Genomic DNA, 17,252 nt, shown 5'->3' on the forward strand with positions numbered 1-17,252 from the left:
CAGATTGGAACACCATGTTGAATGCATCCTTTGAGCGATAATTCCTGCTGCAAGCATCATTTAAAGCTCCTTTTGAACCAAAGGGGCTAACTTAGGATTTATTTGCCTAAGCTTTTGATGAAAGGGTTTAACATTTTCATCTTTCAAGAGGATAGTGTGCTCCATGACATCTTCCCTATAACCTTTTAATTCATCATAAGAAAATGCTAAAACATCTCGATATTCATGAAGTAAATTGGTTAAGTTTTTCCTTTCTTCATCAGTAGTAACCTTACCAATTTTGATAATCTTGGGATCACTAGAGATACCAATGTTTACCTCAATGAATTCACATGGATCGGTTTTATTTTCCTATTTCATCTTTGAGGCATCATGCTGATCAAAGTGTTGTTCTAAAGAAACAACATTCCTAGGAGTAGTATTTATAATATCTTCATGATCATTAGATCCATCCTCCTTAGAATCTATCCAAAGATTTTCAAACTCATCCAAGTTATCAAGAAAACGAATCGCTTATTTCTCATCATCAAAAACTTGCCAATGCTCTAAGTTATCTGGAATAGAAGGCCTAAATATAACTTCCATTTTTATCTTATCCTTGATCAACCCATCGGATAATTGCAAAGTAGAAGTAGCTACGACAAGCTCATCTACCAAACTATTCTATTCTCTCGGGATAGCTTCAAGGTCAAGGACATCAAAGTATTCCATAGTATCCCATACAACATTTTGATAATTCCTTAACCTTTGATTTTTACATGTAAATTTATTTTTAATTTGCATGATAATTAAGTCATAATCCCCCTTGATGCTAAGCAACTTAAATCTTAGAGCATTTGCTAGCTCAAGACCCAACAACAAAGCTTCATATTCAACAACATTTATGGTTGCTTCAAATTCCAATCGATAGGCAAACTTGAAAATATGACCAAGGGATATTTTAATACTATTCCTACACCTTTATCATGCCTAGATGATGCACCATCAAAATACATGTACCAAACTTTATCCTTGAGATCCCCAATCTTTTGATCAACCTTATCATCAGGAAGAAATATGGAATTAGACAGAATAACATAATTCCCAAAGTCAGATTGTTCTTTAATTATCTCATTATGAGGTCTCTTATGATCTTCAACACAGAGTCTTCTCTCGAGCTCTCTATTATGTCTTACAAACCCATCACCTCTAGGAGAAGGAATCATAGCATATGACCAATTCATTTGAATACTCCCTCCTAGATCAGGTGCCCATTTTCTAGATAAAAGCATACCCCAAGTATCAGGCACGTCAATAACAACAATGTCCATAAAAATCATAATGTCGTGGTAAACCGATAAATGAACTTGTAAATCCTTTATTAACCCATGAAATTCAATCTTCTTAGAATCCATGACACATATATTGTAGTAAGGCATAGAAACTCTTAAATTAAGTTGTTCCATGACCCTCTTGGTCATGACACAAGTTGATGTACTAGAATCCAAAATACAATTATTCAATTTATATCCATTAACCATCAAAGTAATAAATAATGGTTGATGATCCTTGTTATCTAAATCCAAACTTTGCAAATATATAGGAGAATCCCGATAATCAGCTTCAGGTGTCTTCTGTTGAGAAACATTTACTTAAGGAGCTTCAATAGCTTTTAGTAAGTTAGCCCTTTGGGAAGGAATCTTTGCAATCTTGACAATAGGAACCTAGATTTTTGCATTATTAAACCAACTTCCCAAATTGATATCTAATCCAGAGTTTGAAACCAGGTTAAAACTTCAAGGGGGAATCTAATTCCCACTTTGATCTTTACCCGTTCTTTGATATGTTAAACCATTATCTTTAGCAATTTCCGTGACTTTCTCTGGAGAAGGATTTTCACCAAATAATTTAACCATCATATCATTTTCATGATCAAAATTATTTACGCTAAAAGCTGATGTGGAAGGCCTAACATCCTCATTGTTTTCCTTAACTTCCATCCAGTCTTCCATAGACAAAGAAAACTCTTTACCCACCACATTTATTTGATTACTTGCCCCAAACATTTGACTATCCAAAATCCTTTTAACTATGGGGAAAGTAGCCTCCTCATGAAGAGCATCACAAGCCCGATAATAAGGCAGAGCTTCATCGACCAAATTAGTAGATTCAAGCGGATTAGGTGGTCTCTACTCATTAGATTGACCTTTCTTCTGCAAATTATTATTTCTATTATTATTATTATTTCTAGGCTGGAAATTCCGCGTTTGAGCTCTTTCCATTTGAGCCAACCTAGACTGCAAAGTAGTTATCTCCTTAGCATGGTTAGAGATTAATTTCTCTTGGTTAAGCTCCATGATTTCAATTTTTTGCAGTAATTTTTAATAGGGTCGTCATCGGATTATTTAACCTCCTTTCCTTTAGGTTCTTTCAATTTTTTTGAAGCCCCATCAAAACCTGGGATTTCAGACTTCCCATATTCCTTCTTATCTTTTTCAAGCTCTATAGCTAAAGCTTGACAATCCATATAATTAGGAAGTTTAGCACGTCTTAATTCATAAGAGGGATGAGGGTTAAAAGCATAAATATAGAAGTCTTGAAGAGATTTATCAAGAGATTTATAATCTTGAGGTAATTCCTTAATAATATCATTGAATGTCTTATTAAATTCTTCTACGGTATCATTTTCTTACTTTTTAATGACACCGATAGCTTTTACGAGATGCTTTTCTTCTCTCTTATCTCCATAATTTCCCTTAAAGGCATTAATAATCGATTGCAAAGAATCAAATGAATTATGAGGCTTTTTCGTAAACCAATCTAAAGGACCCCCCTCCAAGGTAAGAACACAAAGGCTCATTTTTACATCTTCATGATTATAATCAGCATCCCTCACATACTTACCTAACTAAGAACCAAAAGCTTTCATATGAGCATTAACACTAGTTACATTATTTCCATAAAAGGAAGGCAATTTATCCATCCCATGTTCTGGAAGATCATTGGGATAAATTTGAATGTTAATAAAGTTACAAGGGGAAACACGTCCATGATGGCATGCTCAACTGGGTTAGGAAAAAGAAAATGGATATTAGAGAGAGCTTCTTGTCCGAAATTAACGAGAAGGGTACGAGAATAGAGTTTGCGTAATCGTACTCTGAGAGCCCTTTTAGGATTAGGAGCAGGATTAACCAAACTTCTTGGATGCCTTCTAGTACACACTCTTGTAGAATATAGAGGAAGTGGAGTCGCCACTCAGAAAAAAATCTAACTCGAAATAACCCAAGAGCAAGGAACAAAGGAAAAGTAACTTATCTTGGCAAGAGACGAAAGGATGAAAAGAATGAAATGAGATGAATGACGAATGTTGTAAAGCTAAATTCCAATAATTTTGTCCCCAACAATGTTGCCAAAAAATGTTTTTGCAGAGATTTTCTAGGTACCAGGAAAAATGGAATGAAGAAGAACTAGTTGGGAACCAACCAATTCAGGAGACATAGTGAAGTGACCAAGTACTTGATTAGTATTTAATAAGACTTATAGGGTTTGATTACATTTTAAACGATTGATACCAGTGCCTTATGGAGTCATCGATCTTGCTGGGGAAATTAAGATCAAGTAATAGATTAACAACTGCTGCTTAGGTGAATGACTATCTCATATGAAATGCAGATTTTAAAGCTAATGTGAGATTCAAGAAGCTTGGTTAATTTTAGTGAAATTCCTATTTGAATTTTAATCCTTTGATCATTTCTATGTTGAGCATGATTTCATAGTAATTGGCAGAGAGAAGATAAGGTGAAGCACACTAAGGTGCGATTAACGATACCTCTCCTGAAAATCTAACATACCCAGTGCCTCCAGCACTACAGAGAGCTCTGGCTCTGACCACTGTAAGGTCACCATTTTAAATACTATTAGAAGTAGGTTTCTCAAGCAAATATGGATGGATACCTATCTCTCTATCGACCAAGATTATGCTTGGAAGTAAATTTTATTCATGCAAAGCTAACTTATATGCAAATGCACTAGATGATGAGATGAAGTTAGACTCGAGCACTAGAAACAATTGTGTTGCAAAAGCCTTTAATCACCAAAATAAAATGTTCACTTTATTGGATGAAGACTTAAAAATAAACCCCTGAAAATATTTCAATTAAACCATAAGCTTATTTCAAATCTTTTTGATACAGTTATAGCTCAAAGAGAACAAAAGCTTCTTTGTAATCAATGTCAAGAGATGCTCAAAAAATACTCAGCTTAGAAAACAAAAAAATGCAATCTATTACAATTCCACGATAGAGTACTTTAACAATTAATTGAAAATATTCGCAAAATATCTAACATGTAACACACATCAAATAATTTAAGTAATGATGATCAATTTCAATAGATGCAAAATATTCTAGCAATTAAATTTCTAGAGATCCAAATACTTTAAAAAAACCATGAAATTTAAATGCTAATCAATTCACAATCCTAGAATTAAAATGATTTATGCTTAGTGACCCAAATCTAGGAAAATTTATCACTTTCCTATAGTCAATCTTTAGATACAAAAAATTTAAGTGTGTTTAACTATAGAGAAATGAAAAATGTTAATACCACAAAAGTTCTCTTTAAGATTTTACCCTTAACACACAAAAAGAACACCAAGAAGGAACTATAGATTATCCCTTAAGAAAAAAAAATTCGATGTGCTAAGTTTTACGAAACAAGTCTAATGTGGTAAATGATCAATTAAGATTTTTTTTTTTTTTATGTGACCAAAGCAAATCAGAAGTATTAAAAAAAAAATTATGGGCCAAAGTCCACAAAAGAAAATTTAATCTTTTAATGTGAAAAATTACTTTTGATTTAAAATTTTTAGAAGGTCTCAAAGTCACATGGAAATAAAAAATGGAAACGAAGTCCCATTTTATTTTTATTTTTATTTTTAGGGTTTTTGATTTTTATTTATTTAATTTTTTATTTTCAAGCAAAGTCAAATAATCAAAATCAAAATAAAAACAAATTAAAATGAAACAACCAAAAAAAAAATTCGAAGTCAAAATTTTTATTTGTTTGTTTATGTTTTAGACTTAAAAGAAAAAAACAAAAAAAAAACAAAATGGAAGGAACATCATAAAATGAAAATACATTAAACCTAATCTAACCCTATCTAACTCTATGAATACACAAAGATAAAAAGAAAACGAAAAATGAAATCACAAAGGTTGCTTGCAGGTTTAGGCAATGTATGGAATTTGATGGCAGAGGGACGACAACAAGGGGATGAAGTGAAGGTAGCTATGGCAGTGACGGACGAGGGTAGAAGATATGGAGAACGCAGGTCAGAAGAGGGATGAAGAGTGTGATGGCAGTGTTTGAGATTGCAGGTTAAGGAAATCACGTGGGGAGTTGTAGTTGCGGGCTAGGGCAGGAAGTAGGAGCAACAACAGATAGGGAGTTTGCGGAGGTCGAAGAGCAGCAATCCGGAAGCAGTGGAGATGCAAGGATGCAAGGGTTTGCAACTAGAATGAAGGAGTTCATGGGAGACAGTAAAAAAAACTTTCAAAATCTCCTAGAGAAGGGAAAAATGCAGCAAGATAGAGGAATAAACCGAAGGCAGCAAAACGAGTTCAATTTTTTTTTTAGAGAAAAATAAATTTCAAATGTAGAAGACGGAGAGGAAAATGGTAGCTCAATGGACCCTCAAAAAATTACCGAGAAACTTCTGATTAAGTTGATATATTCTGCTTCACATTTATCAATAAAACCCTTATAATATTTTTTCCAGAATAAAAAATAAATTTCAAACCCTTGGACTGGACAAACAGTGCTCCTGCAAAAATGGTTTTGAGGCCAAATCTCACCCTACAGGGCCTAGATCTGGCTTCAAATCAAACTTCACCTTTATATTTGTAACCTGTACCTAAAAACAAAAACACCCAGAACCCAAATATGTAATAAATAAATAAAATCCCAGAAACCCAAGTCAGAAAACCCAAATTTTTTTGCAGATCTATGCACAAGAATGGTAGATCTATCAGATCCGAGGAGTATGAGTCCAACTTTGCTCCCAGATTTGATAATCTAAGGCTTTCAATAGCCAGATCTATCAATTTCCCACACAAAATTTAAATTTTAAAATTTTAAGAGAGGTGCTTAGCTCAACACCCTTCATTCATCACCAATAAAAATCTTATGATAAGCCCATGATTAAATTAAGCTGGGCTCTTCAAAAAACACAGATTGGGAGTTGGTTGGTCCAACTAAAAACTTCCCCTAATGTCCGAGGATCTAAAAATCATGACTTTCCTGCAAAACTCAATTCATCCATCAAAATAGAGCGAGAAAATAATAATAAAATTCAGATAAATAGAGATACCTACTATTACATTCAAAATTTAAATTATCACTTAAACCCCAGCGACTGAGTAAGATATCTATAGTCAAATCACTCTTCAGAAGCTATTATTAATGGCTAAAAAAAATTATGAATAAAAAATGACACATCTTACAGTATTTCCATGAAGAGTAACATCGACGAAGATTAACCCCAAAGTCTTTTTTATTATTCAAAAAAAATATTACACGAGAGATTTTCGCTTAGTAGACGACTCAAATATCAGATGGATCAATTGGCAAATGACCTCCTATTTAAAGATAAATCCTCCAAGAGCTAGTTTGAGTGATTCTTGTCAAAGCAATCTCGATTGTTGATGAGGATTAAAATTTCTTAAACAAATTCTTTCGGTAGAAATCACATGAGAGAACTTTTTCACCTACGCACTTCGAACCAACAAGTGTGGTTCATCATCAGGACCAGATGAAGAGGCAGACCATGGCAAAGGCTTAAATAGAGAGAAATGTAGGGACATAATTTCAACGGCTATATTTGAACAACAATGTTTAAATTATAATATTAATATATTAATATGTTAAAAACAAAAAGTAACGACTATATTAAACGGCTAGTTTTTTGAAAAACTGTTTAAATAATGATATTATTTCATTAATTTATTAAAATTATTAATAGGTAACGGCTATATTAAACGACTAGTTTTTGAAAAATAATATTTAAATTAATTTATTAAAACCAATTATTACTAGTTCTTGAAAAACAATATTTAAATAATGATATTATTTTATTAGTTTATTAAAATATTAATATGTAACAACTATATTAAACGACTAGTTTTTGAAAAAATATTTAAATAATGATACTATTTCATTAATTTATTAAAATTATTAATAGGTAACATCTAGTTTTTTAAAAATAATATCTAAATTAATTTATTAAAACCAAATATTACTAGTTCTTGAAAAATAATATTTAAATAATGACATTAGTTTATTAATTTATATTAATATGTAACAGCTATATTAAATGGCTAGTTTTTGAAAAATAATATTTAAACTTTGATATTAGTTTATTAATTTATTAAAAACAAATATTAATAAGTAACTGCTATATTAAACAACTATTTTTTAAAATAAATAAATGAATAAATAATCAAAGTCAAACTTTAAAGGAGGGGAGTCAAAAATTATAAAAACGGGTGAAGGCCCTAATTGAGACAAGATCAATTTATAAATAAAATAACTAATGGAAATAAAATAAAATAAATTAAAAATAATTAATGGAAAAATAAATAAAATAAAACAAAAATATACACGAGTCAATATATATATATATATATATATATATATATATATAGATATATATATATATATATATAATAAATAAATAAATAAAAACATAAACATATATATATATATATATATATATATCCAAAGAAAAATAATCAATAAATAAAACAGGGTCAACAGTAAAATATGGGGCTTAGGCCCATTAAACAAATAACAAAAATACTAGGAGTTAAGATTGAATAGGATGATAAAATATATAAAAAACATGAAGGATCGAGAAAATAAACTCTAATGAAGAATAAATCAACACCAAATACTATAAAAAGGATGTCCATATCTTATAAAAAAAAAAAAAAAAAAAAAAAAACTAGGAGGACAAGATAGGGACCCAATTTCTACTAATATTCCAACCATCATCTCTATTCAAATTATTGGGTCTTTTTTACAATTTCTAGGGCCTCCCTCAATTTACGATAATGAAAATGACTAACCATAGCAATGACTTGGGCCTCCTCAATGCAGATGTAATGCTTAGATTTATCTGCATGCTCCGCAAAAGTAGAGGAGCGGGTCCTGCCATGCTTGATGTCAACAACATGCTCACGAATCCTTGATTAATCGACCGACCAGTCTCACATGACATCAAGCATGGTAGGACCCACTCCTCTGCTTTGGTGGAGCATGAAAATAAATTTAAGCATCACATCTGCATTGAGGAGGTCCAAGTCATTGCTAAGGTTAGCCATTTTCATCATCGTAAATTGAGGGAGGCCCTAGAAATTGAAAAAAGACCCAATAATTTGAATAGAGATGATGGTTAGAATATTAGTAGAAGTTGGGTCCCTGTCTTGTCCTCCTAGTTTTTTTTTTTTTTTTTTAGGTATTGGCATCCTTTTTATAGTATTTAGTGTTGATTTATTCTTCATTAGAGTTTATTTTTTCGATCTTTCATGTTTTTTATGTATTTTAGCATCCTATTAGTTCTTAACTCCTTTTAGTGTTTTTGTTATTTGTTTAATGGGCCTGAGCCCCATATTTTATTGTTGACACGATTTTATTTATTGATTATTTTTCTTTGGATATATATATATATATATATATATATATATATATATATATATATATATATATATATATATATATATATATGTGTGTGTGTGTGTGTTTCTATTTTTATTTATTTATTTTTATTTTATTTTTATTTATTTATTTATATATATTTATTTTGACTTGTGTATATTTTTGACTTATTTATTTTTCTATTAATTTTTTATAATTTTTTTTTTTTTTTATTTCTATTAGTTATTTTATTTATCAAATGATCTTGCCTGGATTAGGGCCTTCACTCGTTTTTATAAATTTTTACTCCCCTCCTTTAAAGTTTGACTTTGATTATTTATTCATTTATTTATTTTAAAAACTAGTTGTTTAATATAGCGGTTACTTATTAATATTTGATTTTAATAAATTAATAAACTAATATCATAGTTTAAATATTATTTTTCAAAAACTAGTCGTTTAATATAGTCGTTACATATTCCCGGATGCGGGTGATGGAGGGACGTGTTGAAGGGGCTGGCGGTCACGTGGGCAGGTGGCAGCCCCGTGATGACAGACGGTACCAGGCAGGGCTGGATATTACCTCGCATGCATTCCGACGGCAGGAGAAATTAATGCCCGTCTTCTCAGCTCGATCGAGCTTCTTGGCAACTAGTGCAATGGAGCGTATTAACACGGGAGGGCCTGTTCCTCCGAGGGACATGGTCTGGAATTACGTTACTTCCCTGCTGAGCTCTAAGGAGGAAGAGGGAAGGGATTCGAAGTTCATTCTGCCGGTTTCAGGGAAAGGGAAGAGCACGCCCTGCAACTACATCAAGATTGTGTTTGTCCTCCGTGCAGAAGCAATTCTGGTGGCCTGTGTGAGATTGCAATTGGAAAATCCCGCAATGCAAAGGGAAAGGCAGCGTATGTGCAGCAGGCGAGGGGGCACCAGAGGCAGAGCCTCCACGCAGCGGCAAGACCACATTTCGTCTTCCTCCTCCATTGAAGTTACGTCAGTGCCACAGAGGTTCCAGGGAAGCAATGAGGAAGGTGGCGGACGCGCTGGTAGAGGCACAAGAACGGAAGGAGGTCAGGCAGAGCCTCCCACGCTAAGGTATAAGCTCCCTTGCCCTCAAGCCAATTCTACTCTCATAATTTCTATCACGGTTGAGCCTGGCGCTACACAGAGCACGCAGGCAGAGGCAATTCATGCGGCAGACTATCCTGTGCGAGGGGCAGAGCCTACACCGGATTGGCGACGCTACAGTAGAGAAGAATCCCCCATCGCGTGCCATCCGGTTATGGCAGGAATTAGTCATTTGGTTCATGGACGAGAGTTTCGAATTGACCTCGAGCGCCCTGCTAAGGATTGCGTCCCCTCAGCCTGTCCTTCAGCGCTTGCTGGTCCAAGCAAGATGGCACAGGAAGGGCCCTCTGGCGAGGTCATCCCTCTCTCAGACTCTGATGATTCTCTCCGTTTTGGGTGCCGAGTAGAAGAGGCGCCCTTCACCACCGATGAAGAATGAGCTGGCTTTTGGTAACCTCAGCTGCATTTCTTTGTTTTTCTGTCAATGTTTCTGCCAAGCGGCATCGGCATCTATGTCAATGTGTCGGATGTAATTGTTCATGTGTCTATCTGTCTTTGTCTAGGTCTGTCAAATGTCCTGGTGTCTGTTCAGAGTCTATGTGTCTTTAGTGGTAGACTATCGCATTCCAATTTTTTATAACGCTCAATTTTGGAACTGTAATCAAGGCAAGAAGAGGGCTTCAAGGCAAATCTCCATAGCCTTGCCCATTGTAACTGATATGTATTTCTGATTTTTGTATGATAATAGAATTAGTCTTATCCAGAAAAAAAAAATATAGTCGTTACATATTAATATAAATTAATAAACCAATATCATTATTTAAATATTATTTTTCAAGAACTAGTAATATTTGGTTTTAATAAATTAATGAAATTGTATCATTATTTAAATATTTTTTCAAATACTAGCCATTTAATATAGCCATTACATATTAATATTTTAATAAATTAATAAACTAATATCATTATTTAAATATTATTTTTCAAGAACAGTAATAATTGGTTTTAATAAGCCCACGGGGCTTTGGATTGACGGTGAACGAGTGCGCTGTTAAGGCACTCCTTGCGATAGGTCACCGGTTCAAATCCCCCGTGGGTACTTAGGTTAGTCTTAACTAGAAAAAAAAAAAAAAAATTGCTTTTAATAAATTAATTTAAATATTATTTTTCAAAAACTAGCCGTTTAAAATAGTTGTTACCTATTAACAATTTTAATAAATTAATGAAATAATATCATTATTTAAATATTTTTTTCAAAAAGCTAGCCGTCTAATATAACCATTACTTTTTTTTTTAATATATTAATAAATTAATATTGTAATTTAAACATTATTGTTCAAATATAGCCGTTATTTGAAATTATGTCTCCACATTTCTCTCTATTTAAGCCTTTGCCATGGTCTGTCTCTTCATCTGGTCCTCATGATGAACCACACTTGTTGGTTCGAAATGCATCGGCCAAAAAATTCTCTCATGTGATTTCTACCAAAAGACTTTGTTTAATTTATTATGGATCACAAAAGCTTGAATACAGAAATCAAAATTTATTTTAATCCCATTCGTCAAAGTATTAAATTCTTGAGGAAATTCGATTTTTTCAATTAAATGCATTTTAGCTAACTCAAAAATAAAAAAATTGAGTTAATTTCCTTAAAAATTTGACTTTGACTTAAGCCCCAGGGACCAAAGACGTAAAATTTAGAAAAATAATTAATTTACCTTAGTCCCGGGACCTTTTAAAATGTGATTTTTAAGGACCGATGAATTTTGCCTTTAGAGAATTTAAATTTACCTAGGACCTAGAATTAATTAAATTTCTGGCTTAGGATTTTAATTAATTTTTGGCCGGAAAATTTAATTAATTAACTTATGAGGGGATACTTTATTTTTCAAACCCTCAAGACACTTTACATTATGATTTTCATATTTTTTACATCATAAGGAGGAAAACCCATTTGTGATAGACCCTCACAGACTACCCATTTCTGCGACACAAATATAATCTAGCATACCAAGCAATTTGTAATAAAATAACCTAACCAAATAGTTAGGATTATTCCCAAATCACTTTTACATAGACTCGATCTATAACAATAGGACTCGCCTAAAATCCCAGTGACGATATATTAAGGCTTTGGGGTGAGACTGAAGGAAAACTATGCCGACCATTCGAGAATGGATTGGTGAGACAAAAAACCTCCCAGAATGTAAATTTTCATAGGTCATCAGAGGTTTACCAAGGGTATCTAGACAATATAATTCTATCATGGTTGTATTTGACAAGTTGACTAAAGTAGCTCACTTCATTCCAGTGAAGTCTACTCATTCAGCTAGTGAGGTAGCACATGTCCTCATCATAGATATAATTATATTGCATGGTATTCCAAAGAATATCGTGTCATACAGAGATGCCAAGTTCACGTTTAGGTTCAAGAAAGAGTTATATGAAGGTTTGGGTACAAATTTGGACTTCAACATAGTTTATCATCCACAGACAGATGGACAAGCAAAGAGGGTCAACAGGATTTTAGAGGACATGTTGAGAATGTATGTTATGCATAAGAAATGGAAGTGGGAAGGGTATCTTCACATGGTTGAGTTTTCTTACAATAATAGGTATCATGAATCTTTAAGGATGAGTCCATTTGAGGCACTTTATGGGAAGAGTTGTAATAATCCCATCAATTGGAGTGATCTAGTGAATATGGTGTTGATAGGACTGGATATGTTGGGAGAAATGGAATGGGAAATGTAGGTAATCAAGAAGAATTTAAAGGAAGCACTGGACAAACAAAAAATTTATGCAGATCATCATAGGGTATTTAAGGAGATTTAGGTTGGGGAGCATGTGTACTTATGCATCAAACCCAAGAAGAACTCCTTAAGGATTGGGTCATGTGTGAAGCTATAACCTTAGTATTGTGGGCCTTTCAAGATCCTTGAGAGTGGCCTACAGACTTACACTGCCTCCAATAGTGAAATCCTGTGATGTTTTCCATGTTTCATTACCTAAAATATATGTAAATATGTTGATCATGTGACTAATTATTCTGTATTGCAGGTGGAGCCAGAAGGAGAATTATAGTCGAACTCTCAGTGTATTTTGTAGAGAAATATGCTCATGCTTGAGAATTGAGCAATCAAGCAGTTTAAAGTGCAGTGGAAGTACGTTGGGCATGATGAAGCTACATGGGAGATGGTTGATCAAATGCAAGCTATGTATCCTTCATTGTTTGTCGGTTGAGGCAGATAATTTTTGGTATATGTATATAGTTATGTTTAGTTTCTATTGTAAATACTACAATGAGTTGTGTTATAAAGATGCAATAAGAAGTATGGATGTCATGTTGGTTTTTCTTTTCATCGGGTTGTTCATTATAAATAGTGCATTGAGCTAAGTTATAAAGATCCATGTGTAGTATTTTTTGGTTTTCAGTAGTTTTGTTGGTTATATGTGTCATTGAACACTAAGGACGGTGTTCCCCTAAGTGGGAGGGGTTTTTAACAGCCCCGGGTTAAAAATCCAATTAATAAAGTAAATAAAATCCATGTAATAAAATAAATAAAGGAAAAATAAGACCAAGGTCATGGAACATGTATTCCAAGTTGAATCTTGGGAAAAACATCTTAGTGGTTGTTCATTTGGTTTATTATGGCTAAGGGGAAATTGGCAAAGGCTTTGAGAAGTCAAAGAAGCATTAATTGGAATTTTATTTATGAAAATAAAGGAAATTAGGAGAAAAGAAAGGTGAATCATCACATGTTGCATGTGAGGAGGAAATTGAAGGAAAATAATGAAAATTGATGAAAATTGAGGCCTCAATGAAAAAAATGATTCTAAGGATTAGTTCATAGCTTTTGTCAGTTGAACCTTTTGTTAGTTCATTTTTGGAGTTGTCTATCTATTCTCTCTCTCTCTCATACTTGTTTCCACTTAGAGAATTATTGGAGCACTCTAGCATTAGGTAAAGAAAAGCAAAGGAAGGACAAGGAAAGCAAGATCAAGCAAGGAAGAGTTGGAACAAGCTGCTACATCGAGATCACTTGCAAGTACTGAGTTGCATATATGATTTCCTTTCTATTTTTGCGGATGCATGGTATTTGCATGTGTGTATTTGGTTCTCTTGTTGTTATTGGCATGGGTTTTTCTAGGTGTGGCTGTGGTTTTCAGCCTTGCCTTTCCATTTCCAGATAGTCATGGTGTGATAGGGTTCTTTTTCTTTGTTGAGTTGGATTACCTGATGGTCTTGAAACTGAGTGGGGTGGTATTAGGAAAATTCCCAAAGGCCTAGAAATCCCTGGACCGGTAAAGGTGGGATATGTAGTAAAGCCTGTGGGTGGAGATGGGAAAATTTGTCACGTTTTAGGTGGAGAGATCCCAAGGCATCTGTGCTTGTTTAGAGCCTAGTTACCCCTGGACCAGTAATGGTGAGATTGTGTTAAATCCTGGTAGTGTATGTTTCTTGTTTGGGCCTAGGAATCCTTGACCAACATATGGCGGGATATACGGTAAATATTGGTTCTATAGTGCTTACTTTGGGCCTAGAAATCCTTGGCCAGTTTTGGCAGGATATGTGGTAAGCCTGAGAAGCATGGTCGATTTGTTGTGAGTCCCACATTCATGCTTAGAATATGGCATGGGGGTGATTGGCTAAAAGAAAGATTTGGTTCAGCCCAATCTATGATTGGGTGGTACATGGAAGTCCCTGACTTGGTTGGCTTTTGCATATGTTAATGAGAGTTGTTTTCCTCTTATATTTTATGAGTAAATGTGCTTGTTACTATGTGATTTTAATGGTTATTCTATCATTGTTATTATTATGGTTATATGTTGGTTATAAGCATGGTTTTAAGACAGACTTAGCTATGGCTCTCATCATGTTTTGATTAGTAAATGAATTGTTAATGAATGTATGACCTAATAGATTATATTGCAACTATTATGAGAGTTCATCAGAGCTTCTTGATGATTCTCAGATAAGTATGTGATCCCTATGTTCATATGTGTATTTATGACCAATACATTTCATGTTCATGATGTGTTTGACAGAATGTATGTCATAGTTAGACCTGGTTAGGTTAAGTTCTTGTCTAAGATTTATGTGGAAGGCTTTTCCCTTATGTCATTCATGGTTCTAGAAAGTTTCATTAATTTTTGGGCAGAGGTATGGATCTTAGCCTGAAAAAGTGGCTTAAATCTCATGGTTGTAGGCACAAAACTAGGTGAAAGAGATTGCAGTCACTCCCTTGTAGGCATCATGCATGTGACTGGAGGGTTAAAATTAAAATTAGACAGTGTTGTGCTAGCATATAAGAGATCAGGGCACTGAAACAAAGCTTTATCTCAGGGCTTGGGCACCTGGAAGGGTGGTTTAGCCCTTGGGGGTCTTGTAGTACTTGAGGGAAGTCATTAAGGTTTTGTCTTATCGATTCCACTTCCTTAAGGTGACCTAGGAGTTTGAATAATATTATAGTAACTCTTCATCACACATTTACCCTGGAAGGCCGGTAACTTGGGTAAATGTGGGAGGAGGGTGTTACAATTTCAAGCTCTTTATAACAAGTCTTACATTCCCCTTGCCTCCTTTTAGTTGACAATAATTTGATTTTTTGAATCAAGAAATTCATATTTGTCGCTAGTTCAAGTCGACCCACATAAGTCAGCATCATCCTACAGACAAGTTGGTTCAACATAGGTTTGAAATAAGTATAAATAGGAGCTACGCTCCTCCATTTCATCCATCCAATTTAGCTAGGAAATAAAAGGATAAGAAACTCAAACCTGTAGTAATAAATACAAGTCCATATCTCATGAACTTGGAGATAAGATAAAAACAAGTTTCTCATGATTATTATATCTAGTTTTCTCTTATTGTTTGGATCATTGTTTGGTAGATCTCTATTCTATTTTGGAGACATCTTTTTGTTAGATTTGTTGCCTCGTTTAGTAAGATATTTAAGCCCTTCAAGGCTATAACTAAAGCACTTGGATCATACCTCTCTGATGCAAATATTTTGGCACTTGCAATAGACCTATCTAGGCCACAAATCTCGGCCTCTTGACAATCATGCAATTCGGCCCTAGGAGCAAACCTCTATAGCTAGGCCCTGAGGCAAAGTTTGAACACAATTCAAACTTGTAGCAGATCCTATTTTCACCCCTATATGGCATATCTTTGGCCCTATGTAATGCATGAGCATACCTCTATTTTAGAGTTGTAGTCACTCAAATTTGTGAAAAAGGTATGCTTTTGATATGTAGCCACATAATTCTGTCCTAAAAGAGCTTGGAAACTATGGCAAACTTGACACATTTGAACGTGTGGAGAGTTTAGGCTTTTGGCCTCTAGGAATAAAGGTTCATTCACAAAATTGAGCATATTTTATGGATCTTTTTGAACCTATAACAGATTTTGGGACTAGTTCACGAGCTGAACTTGAAGACAACCTTTGAAGCAATTGTTGGAGCATCTTTGAAGCACTAGTGAGGATATAATTGAGGCATTGTTAGAGCATTGTTGGATCAATACTAGAGCCTTATTGGAGCATCTTGTAGAGGACACATAGTTTAGACCTTGAGGCTAGATTTATACTCATTTTTGGAGCATCCCCTCTTGTAACAGAGTTAAAGTCCTTGAAGCCATTGTTAGAGTAGTTGTTGAAGAGTTTTTTCTTTATAGTGTTGGAGCAATCTCAAGACTCTTGTTGAAGAAACCTTATTGAAGACTTGTTGAGCTAATATATATCACTTGTTGGAGAAGAAATCCTTGAAGCATTGAAGACTTGTTGAGCTAATATAGATCACTTGGTTGAGGAAACATCCTTGAAGCATTAAACACTTTTAAGGTAAGCATTTCTTGGAAAGTTTTTTAGTTTGATCAAGTTGGAGCTTGTAGTTGTTTAAGGATTAGAGTCCTTTATTTTCGACCAAATTTGAGCTCGGAATTTGCTAAGAGGATTCGAGTCCTCATTTTGACCAAGCAGTAGCTTGGATATGTTGAAGGTTGGAGCCTTGAAAAAGTGAAAGATTATGTTGTATAGTTTGGAGCTTCATTTGTTGTACAAGAGGATTGGAGTCCTTACTATTTTTATTAATAAAATTATTTTAATTTTATCTCTTGTGTTCTGATCTATTTTGTGATAAAAATATTTACTGGCATAAAATAACAATTGAAAGAATATTGATTCACCCCCCTCTCTGTATTTCTAAGAATTGGTATAAGAGCTAAACCCTTCAAAGAATAACCTAATATATGGAAGAAGGAATTTTGAATCACAATGGCCAGTAAGGATGCTAGGGTCTCCCAATTTGATGGAACAAATTTTACCTTTTGGAAAGATAAAATGGAGTTCTACTTAATTTCTTTTGGATTTGAAGTTTGGTTATCTGTGATATATCGATATAATATCTCATCTCCCCTTCCAACATATCCTAATGGGAATAAAGCATATGTGGAAAATTTAAAGGCTTGAAATTCTATAGCAAATGGTATGTTAGATTCAAAATTCA

This window comes from Pinus tabuliformis, chromosome 2_2 (genome assembly GCF_031772625.1).
Source record: "Pinus tabuliformis cultivar Carrire ecotype Pingquan chromosome 2_2, CPIR1, whole genome shotgun sequence".
NCBI lineage: Eukaryota > Viridiplantae > Streptophyta > Pinopsida > Pinales > Pinaceae > Pinus > Pinus tabuliformis.